This window comes from Oncorhynchus masou, chromosome 19 (genome assembly GCF_036934945.1).
Source record: "Oncorhynchus masou masou isolate Uvic2021 chromosome 19, UVic_Omas_1.1, whole genome shotgun sequence".
Taxonomy (NCBI): domain Eukaryota; kingdom Metazoa; phylum Chordata; class Actinopteri; order Salmoniformes; family Salmonidae; genus Oncorhynchus; species Oncorhynchus masou.
Genome location: NC_088230.1, coordinates 5,615,167 through 5,628,608, shown reverse-complemented (window position 1 = coordinate 5,628,608; position 13,442 = coordinate 5,615,167). Strand labels below are relative to the sequence as shown.

The window sequence follows — 13,442 nt, the reverse complement described above, 5'->3', positions numbered from 1 at the left end:
CGCTATTTGGGACTGCTGTCTGCAGTCTGCTAGCACTTTGTGCACCCCCGTTAACTGGTGACATAAGGACATTTTTTTTAGAGAGGACAACACCAACTAGGGTTTCAGTAGATTTTTTTCAAAACCAGACACACTGCTGTGATGAGACGGTTTTCTCTCCTCCAATTTTCCTCATGACAGGCTGGAAGGGTGCCATCTTATGAAAAAGATGAAGAGAGTGAGGGAGGAAGGAGAGAGGACGAACTTTGGAGCGTTTAGCTCTGCCTAATGTTGGTGCTGCTGCTGTATAGAGCACAGGCAGCAGGAGTAAGGGGCCTGGAGAGTCAGTGATGCTGGGCCTTAAGAGTTCACTTTTCCCTGGGATGGCAGCAGGCCAAAGGACAGCGCAACTACAGCCAACCTCCCTGGATATACTGAGTAACCACATTTAACCACCGTGATCGACAGGAATGATATTGTCACTGTCAACAACCAGCAACTATAGAAAAAAGTTAGAAATTCACAATGATCACATGACAAACACGTTCAATGTATACCCCTGATATAGAATAGTCGTAATACACTTAGTAGCCCCTTTCTGACTAAATGTGAAGGAATAACTGTTGGCTTAACTATTTTCTGGTAAAAACAATTCTTTGAATTATTTTTAAACACATTGCATAAAAAAACAGATTCATTGAAATTCACACCTAAACAAAAACTTGTCTCTGCATTGAAGCATGTCCCTGGCACCATCAGGGAGACTTTGTGTATTTGTGTATTAGGGAAAGGGACTGACTGGTATGTACAAAGCCAACAGTAGACTCCCACACTGACTCTGAAAATGAAGGGGAGGGAAGGGTATTTTCATATGCAAAGCCTTGATCACATGATGTTGTTTGTGCAGAGTGCTGAATATACTGTGGTGTCAAATGTGATACCATACAGAGATGTTGCTGGAGTTTCTACAACAACTAGCCTACATGGCACACCACCATACACACACTCACCCCCCCCCCCCACACACACACTGTTGCATGTGTTGAGTGTTCCATACTGAAGAAAAAGGTTTTCCTTATCATTATTGTTTGCATGATGTTGTATTATATATTCTATCTTTTCACTGAATACCAAAACACATATTAAATCCTGATTATTTCAAGCACACTTGTATGCCAGTGCAGCTCAACAGGTCTTGAGGGACAAGCTGCCCTGACACTCACTTTTTAACTTAACTCTCTTTTGGGATAGGGGGCAGCATTTTCACTTTTGGATGAATAGCATGCCCAGAGTCCCGGGGCGGCAGTGTAGCCTAGTGGTTAGAGCATTGGACTAGTAACCGAAAGGTTGCAAGTTCAAATCCGAGCTGACAAGGTACAAAATCTGTCGTTCTGCCCCTGAACAGGCAGTTAACCCACTGTTCCTAGGCCGTCATTGAAAATAAGAATTTGTTCTTAACTGACTTGCCTAGTAAAATAAAGGTAAAATAAAAAAAGAGTGAACTGCCGCCTACTCTGTCCCAGATGCTAATATATGCATATTATTATTCATATTGGATAGAAAACACTCTGAAGTTTCTAAAACTGTTTGAATGATGTCTGTGAGAATAACATAACTAATATATGGCAGGCGAAAACCTGAGAAAAATCCAGCCAGGAAGTGGGACATCTGAGATTTGTAGTCTTTCAAAGCTTGGCTTCTCGAATACACATTGCGATATGGATGTAGTTGCACTTCCTACGGCTTCCACTAGATGTCAACCGTCTTTAGAAACTAGAATGAGGATTCTACTATAAAGGAGGGGCTCATGAGACCTCTTTGAGTCAGTGGTCTGGCAGAGTGCCTTGGTCTCATGACGCGCGCTCCCGACAGAGTTACCTCTCGTTCCAGTGCATTTCTTCAGACATAGGAATTCTCTGGTTGGAACATTATTGATGTTTTATGTTAAAAACATCCTAAAGATTAATTCCATACATTGTTTGACATGTTTCTAAAGGACTGTAATGGAACTTTTCAAGTTTTTGTCTGGACTATGTGCCTGCGCTTCATGAAGATGGATTACTTGGCAAAACAAGCTAACAACAAGTGGCTATTTGGACATAAATGATGGACTTTATGGAACTTTGTGGAAAAAATCAGTCATTTATTGTCGAACTGGGATTCCTGGGAGTGCCTTCTGATGAAGATCATCAAAGGTAAGTGAATATTTATGGTGTAATTTCTAACTTCTGTTGACTCCAAAATGGCGGATATTCCTCTGGCTGTTTTGGGTTCTGTAAAGTTTCTTTGAAATCTGACACAGCGGTTGCATTAAGGAGAAGTCTATCGTTAATTCTGTGAATAACAGTTGAATCTTTTATCAATGTTTATGATGAGTATTTCTGCAAACTCTCCGGATGTTTTGGAATCAAAACATTACTGCACGTAACGCGCCAATGTAAATATGCACAGTATCGAACAAAACATACATGTATTGTGTAACATGATGTCCTATGATTGTCATCTGATGAAGATCATCAAAGGTTAGTGATTCATTTTATCTATATTTCTGCTTTTTGTGACTCCTCTCTTTGGCTGGAAAAATGTCTTTTTTTTTTACTTGGCTATTACCTAACATAATTATATGTTGTGCTTTCGCTGTAAAGCATTTTTGAAATCGGACATGATGGGTAGATTAACAAGATGTTTATCTTTCATTTGCTGTATTGGACTTGTTAATGTGTGAAAGTTACATATTTCTAAAAACTATTTTTGAATTTTGCGCACGGCCTTTTCAGAGGAATGTTGTGGCGGGGTTCCGCTAGCAGAACGCCTGCCCTAGAAAGGTTAACAATGTCTGTTAACAATGTTCTTTCCTCCCCTCTCCTGTCATCCTCTATCACCCTCTCCTCTCCTCTATAAGGGGGTAAACAACACATGTGCACTCCGACACCTTTCCTTGCTTGACAGACAGACAGAGAGGGTGCTGGGAACACAGAAACACTGCCATATGTTCAGGAGGAATTTCATTAGCCCGCGCTCGCTACTGCCGCCTCTGCTCGGGTTGACAGAAGTGTGTGTTTGTGTTTGTCAGAACGTGTACATCTCTGTGTTATTGTGTGTTATTGACTCCACACAAAAGTCTGAGTTAATGTGTTTTAAGATGAGTCCCCAAATGCACGCTCTCAAACTCCAACCCACACAACTCCTAAACTCATCAGACTCCCTGCTAGAGTTAATGTAGTGTACAGCCTTATCCTGAGCTCTCACAAATAAGGGTGGTCAACGACACATAACACAGCAAGGTAGGTGGCTCCAATGCGTCTTTCAAATTAACATATGTCTCTTTGTTAGAAATCCCATTTGTCATGTAATGAAGGAAGAGCAGGTGGGAGGCAGTTAACAGTGTGTGTGATTATTTTTTGAACAGTCATATTTCTACAAGCCACCATTTCCTTTGCAGCATTTCAAAGAATCCCTTCCCAATTTTCGACCTTTTCTCCACCTTTTAAAGGCATTTGTCAAGTACGCACCACTGCAGGTGGTACACTATATTTACTAAAGTATGTGGACACACCTTCAAATTAGTGGATTCGGCTATTTCAGCCACACCTGTTGCTGACAAGTGTATAATATCGAGCACGCAATCATGCAATCTCCATAGACTAGCATCGGCAGTAGAATGGCCTTACTGAAGAGCTTAGTGACTTTCAATGTGGCACCGTCATAAGATGCCACCGTTCGGATTTCTGCCCTGCTCGAGCTGCCCCGGTCAACTGTAAGTGCTGCTATTGTAAAGTGGAAGTGTCTAGGAGCAACAACGGCTCAGCCGCAAAATGGTAGGCCACACAAGCTTACAGAATGGGACCACCGAGTGCTTAAGCGTGTAAAAATCATCTGGCTTTGGTTGCAACACTCACTACCAAGTTCCAACCTGCCTCTGGATCCAATGTCAACACAATAACTGTTTGCCTGGAGCTTCATGAAATGGGTTTCCATGGCCGAGCAGCCACACAGACAAGCCTAAGATCAGCATGCACAATGCCAAGAATAGGCTGGAGTGGTGTAAAGCTCGCAGCCATTGGACTCTGGAGCAATGGAAATGCATTTTCTGGAGTGATGAATCACGCATCACCATCTGGCAGTCCGACAGACAAATCTGATTTTGGCGGATGCCAGGTATATGCTACTTGCCCTAATGTATAGTGCCAGCTGTAAAGTTTGGTGGAGGAGGAATAATGGTCTGGGGCTGTTTATCATAGTTCGGGCTAGGCCCGTTAGTTCCAGTGAAGGGAAATTTTAATGCTTCAGTATTCAATCACATTCTAGACAACACTGTGCTTCCAATTTTGTGGCAACAGTTTGGTAAAGGCCCTTTCCTGTTTCAGCATGACAATGCTCCTGTGCACAAAGCGAGGTCCATACAGAAAAGGATTGTCAATATTGGTGTGGAAGAACTTGACCTGCCTGCAGAGAGCCCTGACCTTAACCCCATCGAACACCTTTGGGATGAATTGGAACACCGATTGCAAGCCATGCCTAATCACCCAGCATCAGTGCTCGACCTCAATATCAATGATTTTGGAATTAGAATTTCGACGAACAGGTGTCCACATACTTTTGGTAATGTATTTTATGTCTTAGGCACAGAGAGAGGAGCGAGGAAAAGGAAGACAGAGTGGAGAGATGAGTGGAATGAGGATGGTGGGGTAATCGATCTGAGGAGTGGCTGTATAGATCTGGAATGTGCGTGCGTGAGTGTGTGTCTGTGTGAAGGAGAGAGAAAGAAAGAGAGAGAGAGACATACAAAGATGGAAAGATACTGATAGAGGAGGATATATCAAAAAGGGGTGAGATAAAGAGATGTGGGGAGAAAGAGAGACATTCGTTGAAGCTACTAGTTGATGGAGACAGAGAGGGGGACATAACTCACACCTCCCGTCACCTGACTCTAGCATCTGCATAATCTGCAATAGTTAAACACCATTACTGAGGATTTATGTGTGTCTGCGTGAGCGACCAGCGTAAATCCAGACAGACTCACTCCACAGCTGAGCAGCAACCCTGGGCTACAGCTCTGTGCTACACAGGAGAAAAATTGCCTGAGTCTGCCAGAGGGTATAACGCTCCGCAGACAGGTAAATAAACACACAGGGAGTGTAAATTAAAGTCTTGACAGGAGGGCAACACAACGAGACCATCCCTTCAAGGCACTTACATCTCCATATTGTCTCCATCAAGAACAGTCTGGACTGGTAAATAGCCCAAACGGGGGTGCTTGGCAAAGTACTTCTTGGAGCGGAACTTGTTTTTCAGCACCTTGGTGAAATCACGCATGTCCTCACCTGACGTGGTCTGGAGGAGAGAGAGAGAGGAGAAAGATTGTAAGACGGAGAGGAGGAAGTGTGTGTTAAACGTATGTTTTTTTTCTGTCTTCCTCGTTAAAGAGTTAATTAGCAACCAAATTTGAAATCAAATCCAATTGTATTTGTCACGTGCCGAATACAACAGGTGTATACCTTACCGCGAAATGGTTACTTACAAGCCCTTAACCAACAATGCAGTTCAAGAAATAGAATTAAGAAAGTATTTACTAAATTAACTAAAGTAAAAAATAAATAAAAATAACAATAAAATAACGAGGCTATATACAGGTGGTACCGGTACCAAGTCAATGTGCGGGGTACAGGTTAGTTGAGGTAATTTGTTAATGTGCTGTAGGTAAGGGTAAAGTGACTATACATAGATAACTGCAATTGGCAGCAGTGTAAAAACAAAAGGGGAAAGGGTGTCAATGTAAATAGTCCGGGGGCCATTTGATTAATTGTTCAGCAGTCATATGGCTTGGGGGTAGAAGCTGTTAAGGAGCCGTGCGGTAGCAGATAGAACAGTCTATCAATTGGGTGACTGGAGTCTGTCAATTCTTTGGGCCAAATTTTAGGACACCGCCTAGTATATAGGTCATGGATGGCAGGAAGATTGGCCCGATTGATGTACTGGGCTGTACGCACCACCCTGTGTAGTCGTTGATGCAATTAAGTCAGGATGCTCTCTCTCGATGGTGCAGCTGTATAACTTTTTGAGGATCTGGGGACCCATACCAAATATTTTCCTGAGGGTAAAATATTTCCTTCACGACTATCTTGGTGTGTTTGAACCATGATAGTTTGTTGGTGATGTGGACACCAAGGAAACTCTCGACCCAATCCACTACAACCCGGTCAATGTTAATGGGGGCCTGTTTGACCCTCCTTTTCCTACAGTCCACGATCAGCTACTTTGTCTTACTCAAATTGAGGGAGAGGTTGTTGTCCTGGCACCACACCGCCAGGTCTCTGACCTCCAACCGAAATGATGTCTCATAGTTGTCGGGGATCAGGCCTTCCACTGTTGTGTCATCATCCAACTTGATGATTTTGTTGGAGTCGTGCTTGGCCACGCAGTCATGGGTGAACAGGAAGTACAGGATGGGACTAAGCACACAGCCCCGAGTGGCCTCAGTGTTGAGGATCAGGGTGGCAGATGTGTTTTTGCCTACCCTTGCCACCTGGGCGTGGCCCATCAGGACGTCCAGGATCCAGTTGCAGAGGGAGGTGTTTAGTTCCAGGGTCCATAGCTTAGTGCTGAGCTTTGTGAGCACTTTGGTGTTGAATGTCGAGCTGTAGTCATTGAACAGCATTCTCACATAGGTGTTCCTTTTGTCCAGGTGGGAAAGGGCAGCGTGGAGTGCAATAGAGATTGCATCTGTGGATCTGTTGGGGCGTTATGCAAATAGGAGTGGGTCTAGGATTTCCGGGATGATGGTGTTGATGTGAGCCATGACCAGCCATTCTAAGCACTTCATGGCTAACGACCTGTATGCTACAGAGTGGTAGTCATTTAGGCAGATTATCTTTGCTTTCTTGGGCACAGGGACTATGCTTGAAACGTAGGTATTACAGACTCGGTCAGGGAGAGGTTGAAAATGTCAGTGAAGACACTTGCCAGTTGGTCCGTGCATGCTTTGAGTACACATCCTAATAATCCGTCTTGCCCCGTGGCCTCATGAATGTTGAACTGTATAAAGGTCTTGCTCACATTGGCTACGGAGAGTGTGATCACACAGTCTTCCGGGAACAGCTCGTGCTCTCATGCATACTTCTGTGTTGCTTGCCTCAAAGCGAGCATAAAAGGCATTTAGCTCGTCTGGTAGGCTCGCGTCACTTGGCAGCTCGAGGCTGGGGTTTTTTCTTTGTAACCCATAATAGCTTGCAAACACTGCCACATCCGACGAGCATCAAAGCTGGTGTAGTACAATTCAATCTTAGTCCTGTATTGAAGGAGTTTTCACATAGGCTAAGCGCTTGTTGGCATCTTTTCCTTCTCTCCGAGGTCCGACTCATCCCAAACCGTCTCAATTTGGTTGAGATCGGGGGATTGTGGAGGCCAGCTTATTTTATGCAGCACTCTATCACTCTCCTTCTTGATGAAATAGCCCTTACACAGCCTGGAGGTGTGTTGGGTCATTGTCCTGTTGAAAAACAAATGATAGTCCCACTAAGCCCAAACCTGATGGGATGGCGTATCGCTGCAGAATGCTGTGGTAGCCATGCTGGTTAAGTGTGCCTTGAATTCTAAATAAATCAGAGTTCACTGTGTCTCCAGCAAAGCACCCCCACACCACAAGACCTCCTCCTCCATTTTTTACCGTGGAGAATACACATGCGGAGTTCATCCTTTGACCTACACCGCTTCTCACAAAGACATGACGGTTGGAACCAAAAATCTGCAATTCGGACTCCAGACCAAAGGACAAATTTCCACTGGTCTAATGTTCATTGCTCGTGTTTCTTGGCCCAAGCAAGTCTCTTCTTATTATTGTTGTCCTTTAGTAGTGGTTTCTTTGCAGCAATTCAACCATGAAGGCCTGTTTCACAGAGTCTAAATGCTGTGAACCATTTATTTTGCCTGCAATTTCTGAGGCTGGTAACTCTAATGATCTTAGCCTCTGCAGCAGAAGTAACTCTGGGTCTTCCATTCCTGTGGCGGTCCTCATGAGAGCCAGTTTCATCATAGCGGTTGATGTTTTTTAAGACTGCACTTGAAGAGACTTTCAAAGTTCTTGAAATGTTCCGTATTTCTTAAAGTAATGACGGATTATCGTTTCTCTTTGTTTATTTGAGCTTTTCATGCCATTATATGGACCTATTATCTCCCTACCTTGTCACAACACAACTGATTGTCTCAAACGCATTAAGAAATAAATAATTTCCACAAAATAACTTCTTAATAACGCACACATGTTAATTGAAACGCATTCCACACACCTCAAGCTGGTTGAGAGAATGCCAACAGTGTGCAATGTTGTCAACAAGGTGGCTACTTTGAAGAATCTCAAAAAATAAAAATATTTTGACTTGTTTCACACTTTTTTGGTTACTTCATGATTCCATATGTATTATTTGATAGTTTTGATGTCTTCAATACTATTCTACAATGTAAAAAAATAGTTTAAAAAAACCCTTGAATGAGATGCTCTCTCTCTCCCTCACCGGCGTGCAGTACTCCACCATGGGGTAGTTGAGCTTGTGGCCCTTGGCGGTTCGTCCGGAGAAGAAGCAGCTCTGACACACGTCATAGTTAAAGTGCTTCAGACTGCGATACCTTGAGAAAAACAAGATAATAAGAGTAATGATTCTGTCAAACAGATTCCTCCATTTCCCAATCTTATTCTTGCATATGCTATCGCAATTCCAGGGCCTCCTGTCATCACGTTCTCTCTCCAATCCCTATGCTAAGATTGAAATGAAGCACCTGCAGCTCTATCCCAAAACACCTTTTCATTGTACTCAAATCAGAATATATAAGACATTCGAAGACAACTGTATATTAAGATGGACCGAATTCATGCGCAACATCAGAAGTCTTCCATCCCTCTGCTTCTCTCTCCTCTACCACAGCCAAGGTGATTTGAGTGATGACAGAGCCCATAGCAATGCATCAGACAGTAGAGCACAATATACCACACGTTCCACTACACAGCCACCTTTTCATTAGCCTTGACACAGACACCCACCAATTAATGACCCTGTGGGTCCATATTTCTACTTTGTAATAGTCCCTCCCTCCCGACAGACAACCAAGGGAATGTGTTGTGTCAAATGTCTTCTAGTGTTTCACTCAGACATTTTGTAGCTGGTGTAACTACTTAGTGAGTAACCAGAAATACACAACACTAGACACTAGATTCTGGCTAGCATGGTGTTGTGTCTTATTCTGCTCCCATTCTGTGACTCATATCCCCTCGCCATCAAAGGCAGAACAGGAGAGTTAAGTGAATAGTTGTAAAAGAGGATGACAGCAAACAATAGTGTTTAGCCTGTGGACATCTTTGAACTCAGCTCATAACAGGGATGTCTTTGGAATCAGAAGAGTGTGATTATGTTAAACTACTGATATATCAGCCGGCGGTGTTGGTTCATTTGTGTGAAAGAGACCTTTAGGAGTCTTTTGAGACCCCCAGTATGTATCACAGGGGTGGTCTGTTATGCACTGTTTGTGGATGTCTGCGTCTGTGTGTGTGTACGTGCGTGTCCAAGCGCGTGTGATTATAGATGTCCTCCTCCAGTTGGTATTTAGTCAGAAGTTTATGATCTGCTGACATTTAGATAAATGCCTGCCCTCCAGAGCAGGCCTGCCCTTTCTGCCTTTCTGCTCTACTCTACTAGAGCAGGGAGACCAGCATGCATGAACCCACTGTGTGTGTGTGTGTGTGTGTGTGTGTGTGTGTGTGTGTGTGTGTGTGTGTGTGTGTGTGTGTGTGTGTGTGTGTGTGTGTGTGGGGTGGATAAAAATAGATAAGATCTTCCTACCGTGGAAAGGAAAGTATCTGTACATTAATTTAAAAATCACCCTGATTAACTCTTTAGTCTTATCCCAGTTGAACTATTTGCTTATGGCCTGGCGACATTTTTAAATTTAATGAGCACATTTCTTTTCCCATTTAATTTGGAATGGCAAGCCAGACAAAATTAAGTGTGCCTATTTATATAATGACCTTAAATCTGAACTGGGTTTCTGAAAGATTAGTATGTCTCAAAATGCCTTAAAATTTCCCAGATTGGCTAACCTTCATGCCTTAAAACAATGATGGACTGTTATTTCTCAGTGCTTATTTGAGCTGTTCTTGCCATAATATGGACATAGTCTTTACCAAATAGACCTAACTTCTGTATACCAACCCTACCTTGTCCATATGTGATATTTCGTAGTTTTGATGTCTTCGCTATTATTCTACAATGTAAGACAAAATAATTTAAAAAGAAAAACCCTTGAATGAATAGGTGTGTCCAAATGTTTGACTGGTACTGTATGGCAAAACAAACAAAAGTATAAATGTGTATGTTTAAGTTGGAAGTAGAAGCCTAAGTGTTGTTGTCCATTTGTTTACTCCAATTAGGGATTCATGTCAGGGTTACGGGAAAATAATAAAGGAAATATATATATTTTTTAAAGATATATAATTTATATATATACTGTGGGGAAATATATCCCCAAAAATATATGGGGGATTGGATATTACGCAGACAATTTGCTCAGATTAATTAATGGAAACCACTCTATCTGCAACCAATCGATCTGCAATTTTAAAGCTGATCGACTGCCCCCCGAAAAGAAAAAAAAGAAAAGGGAACTAACATCAGTTAGGTGCTGTTTGTGTGCTAATTTGTGCCTATATGCGTTTGTGTGTATTTTTACCTGAACCCTACAATGGGACACTCTTTACAGATGTTACACTTGGCCTGGTGCTTGGCGGTCTCAGCAGCCGCCACTCTATGTAGCACAGGAAGCCACACCACAGACTGGGGCTCCAGTCTCATCCAATCAACAAACTGCCTGGGCTCCAGCTCCACCTTATTGGTCACCTGGACAGGAAGAGGAGAGAGGAATTGGAGATTTCAAGTCAAAGTGAATTCAACAACGAGGTTGAATCCAAAATGTCATTCTATTCCCTAAATACAATGTGGCAAAAAAGTATTTAGTCAGCCACCAATTGTGCAAGTTCTCCCACTTAAAAATATGAGAGAGGCCTGTAATTTTCATCATAGGTACACTTCAACTATGACAGACAAAATGAGAAAAAAAATCCAGAAAATCACATTGTAGGATTTTTAATGAATTTATTTGCAAATTATGGTGGAAAATAAGTATTTGGTCACCTACCAACAAGCAAAATTTCTGGCTCTTACAGACCTGTAACCCCTCTTTAACTTCTTGGATATAGGGGGCACTATAGGGGGCACTAATTTTTGGATGAAAAAGGTTCCCGTTTTAAACAAGATATTTTGTCACGAAAAGATGCTCGACTACGCATATAATTGACAGCTTTGGAAAGAAAACACTCTGACATTTCCAAAACTGCAAGTATATTGTCTGTGAGTGCCACAGAACTGATGTTACAGAAAAACCCAGATAAAAATCCAATCAGGAAGTGCTACATTTTTTGAAACCGCCTCATGCCAATGACTCCTTATATGGCTGTGAATGGGCCACGAATGAGCTTTTAGGCTTGCTGTCGCTTCCCCAAGGCGTTGACAGCATTGTGACGTATTTGTGAGCATATCATTGGACGATTGACCATAAGAGACTACATCTACCAGGTGGTCGCTTGGTGTCCTCCGTCGCAATTATTGTGCAGCTGCAGTATTTTTCCGTTTGCTTCTGATGAGAAGCCAACTGCCACCACTGATAGATTATCGAATAGATATGTAAAAAACACCTTGAGGATTGATTCTAAACAACGTTTGTCATGTTTCTGTCGATATTATGGAGCTAATTTGGAAAAAAAGGTTAGCGTTGTAAGTGACTGCATTTTCCGGTCTTTTTCTTAGCCAAACGTGATGAACAAAACGGAGCTATTTCGTCTACACAAATAATCTTTTTGGAAAAAATGAACATTTGCTATCTAACTAAGAGTCTCGTCATTGAAAACATCTGAAGTTCTTCAAAGGTAAATGATTTTATTTGAATGCTCTTCTTGTTTTGTTAAAATGTTGCCTGCTGAATGCTAGGCTTAATGCTATGCTAGGCTATCAATACTCTTACACAAATGCTTGTGTAGCTTTGGTTGAAAAGCATATTTTGAAAATCTGAGATGACATTGTTAACAAAAGGCTAAGCTTGTGTTTGAATATATTTATTTAATTTAATTTGCGATTTTCATGAATAGGAAACATTGCGTTATTGGTAATGAGCTTGAGGCTATGATTACGCTCCCGGATACGGGATTGCTCGTCGCTAGAGTTTAAGAGGCTCCTCTGTCCTCCACTCATTACCTGTATTAATGGCACCTGTTTGAATTTGTTATCAGTATAAAAGACACCTGTCCACAACCTCAAACAGTCACACTCCAAACTCCACTATAGCCAAGACCAAAGAGCTGTCAAAGGACACCAGAAACAAAATTGTAGACGTTCACCAGGCTGGGAAGACTGAATCTGCAATAGGTAAGCAGCTTGGTTTGAAGAAATCAACTGTGGAAGCAATTATTAGGAAATGGAAGACATACAAGACCACTGGTAATCTCCCTCGATCTGGGGCTCCACGCAAGATCTCACCCTGTGGGGTCAAAATGATCACAAGAACGGTGAGCAAAAATCCCAGAACCACATGGGGGACCTAGTGACCTGAGAGCTGAGAGCTGGGACCAAAGTAACAAAGCCTACCATCAGTAACACACTACGCCGCCAGGGACTCAAATCCTGCAGTGCCACACGTGTCCCCCTGCTTAAGCCAGTACATGTCCAGGCCCATCTGAAGTTTGCTAGAGAGCATTTGGATGATCCAGAAGAAGATTGGGAGAATGTCATATGGTCAGATGAAACCAAAATAGAACTTTTTGGTAAAAACTTGTCGTGTTTGGAGGACAAAAAATGCTGAGTTGCATCCAAAGAACACCATACCTACTGAGAAGCATGGGGGTGGAAACATCATGCTTTGGGGCTGTTTTTCTGCAAAGGGACCAGGACGACTGATCCGTGTAAAGGAAAGCATGAATCACATTGTTAAAATCCTACAATGCGATTTTCTGTTTTTTTTTCTCATTTTGTCTGTCATAGTTTTTTACGTGGGAGAACTTGCACAATTGGTGGCTGACAAAATACTTTTTTGCCCCACTGTATAGTGCCCTATTTTTGACCAGGACCCATAACAGTGCACTATACTGGGAACAGGGTGACATTTCAGGCACAGCCCTAGTGTCAGACCTGTATTCCTTACCATTTACAGAGGTATTAAATCCTTTTCCACCTCGAGATCGCTGCTGTCCAAAATACAGCAAATACACCTGACCTTTCAGTTGCCACGGCTACCCACAATGTCAGTGAGTAAACACAGAGGGAAGAGAGAGACGATACAGACATGCCTGGTGCCCCAAAAAATATTACGCATTTTGCGCAGCGAGAGTTGAGTGAGTACGAAGGGGGTCCACTTCCTGGAGTCCACAT

At 42.5% G+C, this 13,442-nt stretch overlaps 1 pseudogene; it reads right to left on the bottom strand.

Annotated features, from left to right (window-relative positions):
* LOC135505509 (utrophin-like) overlaps nt 1-13,442 on the bottom strand; it is a 224,123-nt pseudogene that overhangs the window by 31,061 nt on the left and 179,620 nt on the right.